The 11,430-nt window shown below is 47.7% G+C and overlaps 1 long non-coding RNA gene across 2 annotated transcripts; it reads left to right on the top strand.

Annotated features, from left to right (window-relative positions):
* The first annotated feature begins 445 nt into the window (after positions 1–445).
* Positions 446–9,950, top strand: LOC118531889 (uncharacterized). Of its 2 annotated transcripts, none has more exons than XR_004915443.2 (2): positions 446–557; positions 4,205–9,950. It is a non-coding gene; the product is annotated as an uncharacterized LOC118531889 (long non-coding RNA). The 2 variants fall into 2 exon arrangements; XR_004915442.2 differs by lacking the exon at positions 446–557 and adding an exon at positions 566–708.
* The last annotated feature ends 1,480 nt before the right edge of the window (positions 9,951–11,430 follow it).

Here is an 11,430-nt window from a genome sequence, read left to right as displayed (position 1 = left end):
AGGGGTGCCCACATCTGCAGGTGTGTAAGTGGGGATCTGATCGTGCTCCTTCTCCTCCAGGCTGGGGAACTATGCAGTGGCTGGGACGAGATTTCAGGCCGGTGTGGCGTTTCCTGCTTGCAGGACCACGGCTTCTGGGGGATTGGGAATGAGGGGCGGAGGCTGGGGCTCCGGGGGGGCAGCCAGGGCCATTGGAAGGAGCGCAGGCCTCGGGGTGGGACTCACCTGCCCCACCCCTGCCCCGTGGCCTCCGTGAGTCTGGAGAAAGTGGAGTGGCGGCCCCCCTCCTCGGGTGCTGGAGAGAGTTAAGTGAGCTAACTAGGTAGGCTCCAATCTGTGAGCACGATACCCGCCCAGCGGCAGCCCCGGCGTCAGGCGCTCGGCGCACGCACGGCTGGCGCAGGGCTCCTCTGTCCCCTGCTGGGTTCTGGGGCCCCTCCCCGCCGCCCACTCCTCGTCTCCGGCCCGTCTCCTCCTGTCGCAGGGCCGGGCCCGCCAGCTCCCTGTTTGCCCAAGCCCAAGCCCTCCAAAGGAACCTGGCTAACCCAGAGAGAAAGGTTTGTTTTTGTTCTCCTGCAGGAGACAGAGAAGTTTGCTAAGTCAGGCCCCATTAAGCTCGCAGAAAGGCTCTTTGTTGCAGCCTGAGACCGATAACACGGAACCAGTAAGAGAGAGCGTGTGCTTCTCTCTCTTTCCTGCAGCGTTTGGGTAAGACTAGCCCCGCCTGGCTTTTCCCCCCAGTGCCCGGGGCATGCAATCCTCCATTAGCCGTAATCCTATCTCTTAGACCAGAGAACTGTAGTGACGCTTCTGTGGTATTTTGGTCATCTGGATTTTAGTCTTTAAAATAATGATGCATAATACTGAAATTATATACTTTCCGCAGTACTTGCACATGTTCTGTATTGTTGGGAGTGGTGCAACTGAGCCTTCTGCCTAAGGTCACACAGCGAGTTCCTGGGTAAGCTGGGGCTACCACCAACTATGAACTCAGCCTGGCCTTAGCCTAATGTCCTACACCGTTTGTCACTAGTCACTGGAGTGGACAAGTCTGCTTGTTCCTAACCCTTTGTCTACAGTAAAAAGAGATCTATATTATGACGTGTTTGTTCCTGTTAAATTGTAAATCCCTCCTGGTATGTCACTGTGTAATTGCAGTTGTGCAGTGGGCAACCTGTGAGACTGAACATGGCAGCCCTGCATCTAGGGTTAATCCAAAAATAGTATTAATTCATCCCTCCAGCACAAGGCACAATGCCCTAGGGGGGAAATTATGCCTTTGCTCCTAAGACTGGTGGTCCTAATGTGCATAACCCCAGTATAACTCAGCCCCCAGCTGTGTTGAAAGAAACCAGCGAGTAGACCAAACAGGGAGGGCCTCCCACTGTTGGGCCTCCTGGCTGCAGGAGGAGGCCCAGGTGCTCTGAGCAGGCTGGGCTGGGCAGCTGTGGGCGCCTGAGCAGACAGGAGCTTGTTGCTGGGGGCTCCAATGGGGTGGAGACCTCAGGCCAGGTTTCATCCTGGGGCAGCTAGAAAAAGAAGTTAGCTGCTTCCGTCTTGACTCAGAGGTGAGAAAGTTTATGAGCTTTTCTGCTTCCGGCTCCATTTCCTTATCTGTTAAAAAATGCGCAGCTCAGTGCCTGGCCCACACCTGCTCTGAAGGACAGACAGCAGGACCGGGCTGGGTTTGTGAAATGTCGCCGGGGCATAGCCGGGTCCCGCAGTACCTGCGGTGGCCCAGTACCCCGCTGCGTCTGTGGGGAAGGTGGCGCCAGCCCCGGGAGAAGCTTCCCCAGCGCTGACCTCGGGAGCAGCACTGTGTGCCCAACGCCGCGCTGGGTACCCTGTAGAGAGCACGCCGGTCTTCTGTGCCACTAAGGAGCTCTCCTGCCCGTCAGTTTTTCTTTTCTTTTTTTTTTTTTTTTGAGTAAGATAGCCCTGAGTTAGAATTTTTTTTTTTTTGGGCAGCCTTGTTGAGCTATAATTGACATACAAGAAACTGCACCAAGTGGACACTTTGACCCGTGGAATACACATGTGAAACCAGCACCCCAAACAAAATAATGAACATAACCATCACCTCCAAATTTGCCTTGTGCTTCTCCTAACCCCTGCCCCCGGGGCCAACCACTGCCAATGTTTTTTTTTTTTTTTTTTTTTAAGATTTTATTTATTTATTTGACAGAGAGAGAGACAGCGAGAGAGGGAACACAAGCAGGGGGAGTGGGAGAGGGAGAAGCAGGCTTCCCGCCAAGCAAGGAGCCCGATGCGGGGCTCGATCCCAGGACCCTGGGATCACGACCTGAGCTGAAGGCAGACGCTTAATGACTGAGCCACCCAGGCGCCCCAACCACTGCCAACGTTAATTTAAAGACACCTTTGATCACAAGACGCTTTGCGACCTCAGGGAGCTTTACATCCAGAGGAGGAGTGAGCAGTTGCGGCTGAGGGGTGGTCAGGAGAGGCTTCCTGGTGGAAGCAGCATTTCAGGGAGTGGTGGTTGGGGGAGGGGAAAAGCATTTACCCCAAGTGACATCAGGCAGAGTGCAAACGTGAGCTGGCTACCACCCGGTGCCCCCCACCTCCCTGGCAGGCCCAGGCTGGAGTCCTCTCTGCCACTGGGCTGTGTGATCTTAGGCAAGTTCTCTAACCTCTGTCAGCCCCCATTTTCCTAGTTGGGAACTGGGGGTCACGATAAGGTTTGTTGCGAAAATTACATACACGACTTTATGTCAGGTGCCTCGTACACAGTGGGCACTCAAGAGATGGGGTCGCAGGCTTGCAGGATTCTCATTCACGGAGGTGAAGTATGAATCTCGTGGACACAAATGGGTGAAGTGAAGTGAAAGTTTAGTAAGTGAAGGAAGGAAAAGCTCTCTAGCATGCGAGGGGGTCCCCAGTGGGGTGCCCCTGAGGCTGCTAGTGGCAGTGTTTTTTTTGCTGAGAACTGACTGGGGAGTTCGTGGCCTTGAGATTCTTGTGCAGTCTTGGTTTGTCCCCTTATCTCTTGCTCCGCTCTGTCTCAGCATCTCCACTTGCCAGGCATCGTTCTGGAACCCAGTCGGGGGGGTCAGGAGCCTCCTATCTCTCCTGCCTGTACCGTCACCCCTTCCCGACTCCTGGGCCAGGAACTGTGGGCAGAAAAAGATGTCCTGGGACTGGGAGGAGTGACTGATTGTATACTTTCTAATTCGTGGGGGTGAGGGATAGCGCAAGTCTCCAAGGAATCTGGAAGCGAGGCTTTCAGGACCTCGGGGGCCAGCTGCTGCCAAGATAAGGTTCCTTTTATTTTATTTTATTTTATTAAGATTTTATTTATTTATTTGTCAGAGAGAGAGAGCACACAAGCGGGCAGAGGCAGAGGGAGAAGCAGACTCCCCTCTGAGCAGGGAGCCTGACACGGGGCTCGATCCCAGGACCTGGGGATCATGACCTGAGCCTAGATGCTTAACAACTGAGCCACCCAGGCGTCTGGATAAAGTTCCTTTCACACACGAAGGCACTAAGGCAGTGACGAGTACTTGAGGAAGGTCCCACTCTGCATGTTTCGGGGCTCTGTCAGTGGGCTGCACGCTGTTTCCCACATCAGTGGTATCATCCACCATCTGCTATTTGACTGGACTATGGTAGTGAGGCCAAGAAGTGAATGACCCACACGCCTCGAGCTAACTCTGAATTCAGTTCTGACTGTTCATGCTACTCCTTCCATCTAGAATTTCCTCTCTCCATTCTGAACCCATCATTCAAAGACTCACTCAGGCCTCACCACCTCCAGGAAGCCTCCCCTGATTACTCTAAGTATGACTCTAAATGCTGAGGTTTTCTGTCCTCTCTAAACCCCTAATGTTATTTGGGTTGTAACCACATAATCTTACAGTTCAGAGTGTAGTGTTCTGCACCGTGCTCTGGGAATCTCTATTTTGATCCTATTTTGAATACACGTTTCTTGAAGTTTAGGCATTTTGTCTCGTGGTCCCTTGTGCCTTCGGCCACATCCTTAGGACACTTAAATAAGGACAGGAGTTCATCAAATACGTGAGTATTGATTTAGTTATAGACACTGTAGGAAGTACCAGAATCAGCCCTGTGGTCATCAACACACAGAGGATTTTGAGCAATGAGAGGTAAGTACGAGGATGTATCTAGTAAGCTCTGGTTGCCACAACAAACACCAGACACACAGACATTCATTCATTCTTCACAGCTCTGGAGGCTGGACATTCGGGACCAAGATACCAGCAGATCCGGTGTCTGGTGAGACCCCACTTCCTGGTTCACAGATGGCGTCTGCTTGCTGTGTCCTCATACGGTAGGAGACGTGGGGGCTCTGGGGGCTCTTTTATAGGGGCATTAATCCCTCGTGACCTCATGCCCTCCCAAAGGCCCGCCCCTAACACCTAACACAGTGGGGGTTAGGTCTCAACATAAGGATTTTGGGTGGACACACTCAGTCCACCGCAGTCCGTGCGTGGTGACATGCTGACGTTGGTCACGCGCACACTGCTCGTCTCCCTAAAGGCTGGGGGGGTTTTGGCATGTCCCCCAGGGACGCCCATACTTGCAGGTGGCCCCCAACTCCTGTAGCCCTCCGGTGGGTCAGCCCACAGACACTGTCGGCCGGCAGCCCTCTCCCACCCGGGGCTCAGGCCGGGCCTGGTCCCACAGCAAGAGCACCCTTTGGCTATGACACCCTGGCTCCCAGACCCAGATGGACATGGATTTCATCAGCTCTCCATTGCTGACTTCTGCTCAGCCTGTGCTCTGATCTGAGGCTCCTTCCCCGGAGCACTGTCCTCTGTGTCCCGCACCGAGAGAGTAATGCCCACAGCTGCGCTCACAAAGGCCTCCCCGAGCTGACACCAGGCGCTCTCCAGACCCACCCGAGTCTGCCCTGCTCTTTGATACACTGCTTTTGGAGTGACTCATCACTAATGTTTCCTGTCAACAACAGCAAACACCCAGAGGAGGCCTGAGGGCTCTCCTTGGCTCAACACGTTTTGAAATTGCACTGGAAGGGAAAACCCATTACACAAAGGGCTTTGCAGGGGGAGAGGGAAGAAGGCACTAGAATAAACACTTGGTGAGCCAAGCCCAGCAGGGCCTGGGTCAGCCGAAGCGGACTCTAGCGGGACAGAGAACCGAGCACTGTCGCCTGCTCCCTCCCCCACGATTCATAGGCAGGCCCCTGGCAGGTCTTTCCTGGCCCAGGGTGAGATCCACAGCTGACAAACCCTTGCATCACTGGCTGGACTGGGCTGGACCTGCAGGTGGGCTCCCGGTCACATCCTGATGTCATCACGACATGAGAAGAGCATCACGAAGGTTGGAGTCGGCAAGACCTGGCTTTGCTACTCACTGGCCTTATGGCCCCAGGCGAGTTAGTCTCTCTCAGCCTCAGTTTCTTCATCTGTAAAATAGGCATAATGCCTACCTTCAAGATTGCCGTGAGGATTAAAAATGACGTTGGCGAAGTGCCTAAAACGTGAGGGATGCTTATGACTTCACAGCAAATCTTACTGAATTAAATATCTTCGCCTCCCAAATAAGCCCTCTGGGTCTAGCGAAAAGAAACGGAGTTAGCACCCAAGCCTTCTCCGGTGGAAGCACGCAGCTGCGCCGGGCAGAGGGCATGTCTGCGGAACCTGGTCTGCCCGTGGCCCCCACAGCTGGGGTTTGCCCACATGTGGCTTGTTCTGGTGGAATCTGAGCACCGGGCCCCCGGCCTCTGCCACCTTCCTCACACCCCCGAAGGCAGGCGCAATCTCCCGCAAACCCTGGGATGAACGCTCCGTGGGGCCTGGTGTGGTCACCGTCCAGGCACAGGCACGGCGGACCAGGGTGGAGGCACGGGCTCCCCTCGGGCCCTTAGCGCGGGACCACCGGCCGGCGGGGCAGAGCTGTGGGCCCGACTGTCCTCGAGGAAGGCACCGGGTGTGTGGGAAGACTCAGGAGAGAAAATCCACTGGTCATGGCCGTAGAGCTGAGGACAAAGGGGACGCTACTGGTTAGAATTTTGCAGGGGCACCTTTCATTCCGGTGGAGGGCGGAACTTTCCGTTAGTAATAACAACACGTCGCGGTCCAGGTATGGATTCCCCGGCATCTCTAACCCTCGCTGCCCCTCCCTAACAGCCGCTCCCTCACAGGTGGCAGTAGGAGAGGTTTAGCCTAATGACCATCCAAACCATGCTGCACAACCACATTCATAGGAGAAAAAGGAAGATTTGTTTGTCCCCAGGTTCTGTTAAAGTGGATATATCTGGACTAACCGGCCACTGACCCCTCAGGTACCAGGTTCGGCCCCAAATCTCAATCCTCAAGGACAAGCTGGTGAAGCAGGGTTTCTCAAAAAGTGACACCTTGACAAGACTCACTCCTGCCTGGGTGTGTCCACGTCACAACAGTGTTCCTACACGCCTTCCTGCTTTGATCCTCCAATGGCTGAGTGGCCTGGGCAGGCCTGGTATTAACTTCCTTTTACAAAGGAGAAAACAACTTGGCAAAGGTTGCATGGCCAACAGCAAGCAGCAGGCCTGGGAGAAGAACCCAGATCTTCTGGCTCCTTCCACTAAGCTCTGTCTGGTGGGCTGCCTCGTGAGTGCCTGCAGGTCCAGAGATTGGATAACTGTGGGTCTGATCATTGAAGAGCTTCTGGATCCCAAATTCGCATGTTAAAGCATTCTCCTGCTGCTGGTGGGAGCAGAAACTGGCATAATTTTTAGGAGTATAATTTGTCAATATGCATCAAAATCCTGAAAGTTACCTATATGCTTTGACCACTTATTTTCACTGTTAGGAATGTATTGTAAAGAAGTAGTCAGAAAAGGGTACTTGGTTAAGAAGTTAGTCATAGAGTTGCCATATGATTCAGCAATTCCGCTCCGAGATGTACACCCAAGAAAATGAAAGCATCATCCGCACACAAAAATTACACGTGACTGTTTATAAGCAGCACTATTTACAATAACCTCAAAGTGAAAACAACCCGATGTTTACCAGTTGTCGAGTGGATAAGTGAAATGTGATCTATCCATCCAATGGAATATTATCCAGCATAAAAAGGAACGAAGTTCTAGTAGGGCACTATCACACAGATGACCCTGGCAAACATTTTGCTAAGTGAAAGAAAGCAGTCATAAAAGACCACACATTTACAATTCCAATGCTAGGAAATGTCCAGAATTTGTCTCTAGAGGCAAACTGATAGGAACAGAAAGTAGATGAGTGGTTGCTTAGGGCTGGGGTGGGCGAATGGGTAGGGGAGGGCAGGGATGGAGATTGACTGCTGACGGGGGACAAGAACATTCTAAAATCAGATTGTGGTGATGGTTGCACAACTTTGTGAATACACTTACAAACATTAAACTGTACACTTAAAAAAAAAATTTTTTTTAACTTAAGACCCTGAGATCAAGACCTGAGCAGAGATCAAGAGTCAGATGCTTAACTGACTGAGCCACCACGTGCCCCTAAACTGTTACACTTTAAGTGGGTGCATTTTTATTATTATGTTGTTTCTATCTCAATAAAGGTGTTTCAAAAAAAAAAAAAAAAAGGACACCAGGATGTTATTCTCAGCATTTTTAAAAAAGATTTATCTATTTATTTGAGGGAGAGAGAGAGACCGGAGGGAGGGGCAGAGGGGGAGAGAGAAAGAGACTCAAGCAGACTCCACACCAACCACAGAGCCTGACACAGGGCTCGATCTCACCACCCTGAGATCATGACCTGAGCCAAAACCAAGAGTCAGACACTCAAACCGCTGTGCCATCCAGGAGTCCCTATTCTCAGCATTTTTAAAAATAATAAACAAACTACTTGAAATAATCCAAATCCCTGGGGGGAAATAGTTAAATAATATGGCATATCTATAAGTGAAACATTTATAGTCAATAAATATATAGGCATATTTTAGACAATGAAAAAAATGCTCATGATATATTATTATTAAATATAAAATGTAAAGTATGTATACTCATAATTTTATTCTTAATTTTAAAAAAGTCAAATGTTTTATTTGAGGTAATTGCATATTCACATGTGATTTTCAAAAAATTTATAGTAAGTACTTTATTAATATCTTTCCCTAGCTAGATTCCAGTAAAGTAAAACAAATATGTAAGAAACATTTACAGAGTTCTCCATAAAATTAACATTAAATGCTGACCATCTGTTGAGGCTTAGAAATCCAATTTCAGGGGCGCCTGGATGGCTCAGTTGGTAGAGCACAAGACTCTTGATCTCAGGGTTGTGAGTTCAAGCCCCATGTTAAAGCTTACTTAAAAAAAAAACAAACACCCAATATTTAAAAAAAGAAATCCAGTGTCACCCTGAAATACTGTACTGCATTCTGATCTTTAATCTCAAAGAAGTGATACTATTTAATTATTTTAATGATGAGCTTAAGAAGTTTTGTTTTTGGGGTGAGGATTTTCTCATTGCCTTCAGTCAAGGCTTTTCAACATTTTTCACATTCTGGCACATCTGTAAAATGATAGAATTTGTGTGTTTGTATGTGGCAGCAAGTAACCAGCCTCTCCTTAGGGGAGAAATTTCTCGGCACCCTGAATGTAAAATTTTCTTGTTGACTTTCCAGAAAGTCTTACTGCAAGTTTGCGGCAGAGTATGCACAGGTAGTTTTAGAAAATAATACAGAGAGATTCAGTGTACCTTTCACCAATTTTCCCCATAATTATATTTTGCAAAACTGCGGGTACGGTATCACAACCGGGATACTGACATTGATACATAAGGTACACAATGTTTCCCCTGCTGCCCGGATCCCTCCTGATGCCCGGATCCCTCCTGATGCCCAGATCCCTCCTGATGCCCGGATTTCTCTAGCCACACCCACTTCTGTCCCCATTCCCAACTTAACTCCTGCCAGCTATAATCTCCTCTCCATCTCTATAGTTTTGTCATTTCAAGGATGTTGTATAAATGGAATCATACAGTATGCAATATTTGGGGATTAGATTATTTTCATCCAGCATAATTCTCTGGAGATTCATCTAGGTTGTTGTGCACATCAGCAGTTCCTTTCTCTTTAGTGCTGAACCACATTCCATGTGTGGATGGACCACCATTTGTTTAGCCATATTCACTCGATGAAGGACGTCTGGATTATTTCCAGTTTGGGGGCATTACAAATAAAGCAACTAGGGATGCCTGGGTGGCTCAGTTGGTTAAGCATCTGCCTTCGGCTCAGGTCATGATCTCGGGGTCCTGGGATCGAGTCCTACATCGGGTCCCTGCTCAGCGAGGAGTCTGCTTCTCCCTCTGCCTGCCTCGCTCCCCCTGCTTGTGCTCTCTCTCTCTTTTAGAACAAACAAAGCGACTATAAAACATTTGTATACCATTTAAAAAAATGCGACTATACGTTTTTCTTTTTCTGGGATAAATGCCTAGAAGTGTCATTACTGGATCATTACATATTTAGTTTTTGTTTGCTTGTTTAAGAAAATGCCAAACTGTTTTCCAGAGTGGGTGTATCATTTTATATCCCCATCAGCAACGTATGAGTGATCCAGTTTCCCCACCCCATCGCCAGCATCTGATTTGGTTGGTGTTTTTCATTTCAATCATTCTGGAGATTGTGATCTCTCACTGTGCTTCTACTCTGCATTTCGCTAATGAATTGTGATGTTGAGCATCTTTTCCTGAGTTTATTGGCTGCTTGTAGATCGTCTTCAGTGAAATGTCTTGTGTTTGTTTATTTTTTGCCCATCATTTTCTCATTGGGATTCTTTTTTTTTTTTTACTGTTGGGTTTTGAGAATCTTTATATATTCTAGACAGTAAGTATGTGATTAGCAAATATTTTCTCCCAGTGTGTAGGTTGTATTTTCATTCTCTAAACAGGGTTTTTTGTGGAGTATAAGTTTTTACATCTAATGAAGTCTGGTTTATTACTTTTTCCTTTTTTTTTGTCCAAGGCCATACCACCTTGAACGCGCCTGATCTCATCTGATCTCGGAAACTTTTTCCTTTTTTGTTTTTTGATCATGTTTTTGGTGTCTTTGCCTAGCTTTAGGTCCCACAGATTTTTTCCTATGTTTTTCTCAGAAAGTTTTATAGCTTTATATTTTGGTCTCTGTGATCCATTTTGAGTTCATTTTTGTATAAGGTGTGCCTTATGTTAGGCTGAAGTAATTTTTTTTCTGACCCAATTGCTCCAGCACCATTTATTTAAAAAGGCTGTTTTTCTTCCAATGATTTATCAAATGTCAGTTGGATATATTTATGTGGGTTTATTTCTGGATTCTCTATTCAGTTCCATTGATCTATGTGTTCATCCCTCTGTCAATAATACCATGCTGTCTTGATTCCTCTAGCTATATAGTAAATATTGACGTTGGGTGCCCTGTGGCTTCCCACTTTATGATTCTTATTTTTTAAAATTTTTAAAAAAAAATTTAATTCCAGTGTAGTTAACAAACAGTGTTGTATTAGTTTCCAGGGTACAGTATAGTGATTCAACATCTCTATACATTAGTCAGTGCTCATTACAATAAGTGCACTCCTTTACCCCCTTCACTTATTTCCTCCACCCCTCCATTTATTTCCTCTACCTCATTCCCCTCTGGTAATGATCAGTTTGCTCTCTATACCTAAGACTCTGTTTCTTGGTTTGTCTCTTTTTTTATTTGTTTGTTTGTTTTGATTCTCCACTGTATGATTCTTTTTCAAAAATTTTTAGCTATTGTAGTTCCTTTGCATTTCTATATCAATTTTGGAATAATCTTGTCGTAGCTACAGAAGTTTTGCTGGGATTTAAAAAAATTTTTTATTTATTTATCTGACACAGAGAGAGAGAGAGAGAGAGAGCATGAGCGGGGGGAGAAGCAAGGGGAGAGGGAGAAGCAGACTCCCCTCAGAGCAGGGAGCCTGATGTGGGGCTCGATCCCAGGACCCCAGGATCACGACCTGAGCTAAAGGCAGATGCCCAACGCTCTGAGCCACCCAGGCGCCCCTTGCTGGGATTTTGATAGGAACTGCTTTAAACCTGTTTGTCAGTATGGGGAGAATTGACAACTTTAAGATGCTGAGTCTTCCAATCCATGAAAATGGTATGTCTTTACATTTGTTTAGGTATTGTCTGATTTTTTTCCAGCATTTTGTAGTTTTTAGTGTACAAATCCCACATGTATGTTGTTAGTTTTACACGTAGGTATTTTTTTTAGCAATTGTGAATGGTATTTTATTTTTAATTTCAGTGTCTAGATGGTCACCACTAGCATATATAGAAATAAAATTGATTTTTATACATTGATCTTATGTCCTGCAGCCTTGATATTTTGTTTTAGACACTCAAGCAGACTAAGAGTCCCTAGTGCCTTGTCTCCTCCATGTGGAAGCTCCACACTACCCACCCCTGCATCTGCCATCACTGTTCTGCCAGGCTGACTCCTGCTCTCCTTGGACCCTGGCCT

The sequence above is a fragment of the Halichoerus grypus genome, chromosome 6, assembly GCF_964656455.1.
Source record: "Halichoerus grypus chromosome 6, mHalGry1.hap1.1, whole genome shotgun sequence".
In the NCBI taxonomy this organism is placed as follows: Eukaryota; Metazoa; Chordata; class Mammalia; order Carnivora; family Phocidae; genus Halichoerus; species Halichoerus grypus.
This window is presented reverse-complemented; position numbering and strand designations above follow the sequence as displayed.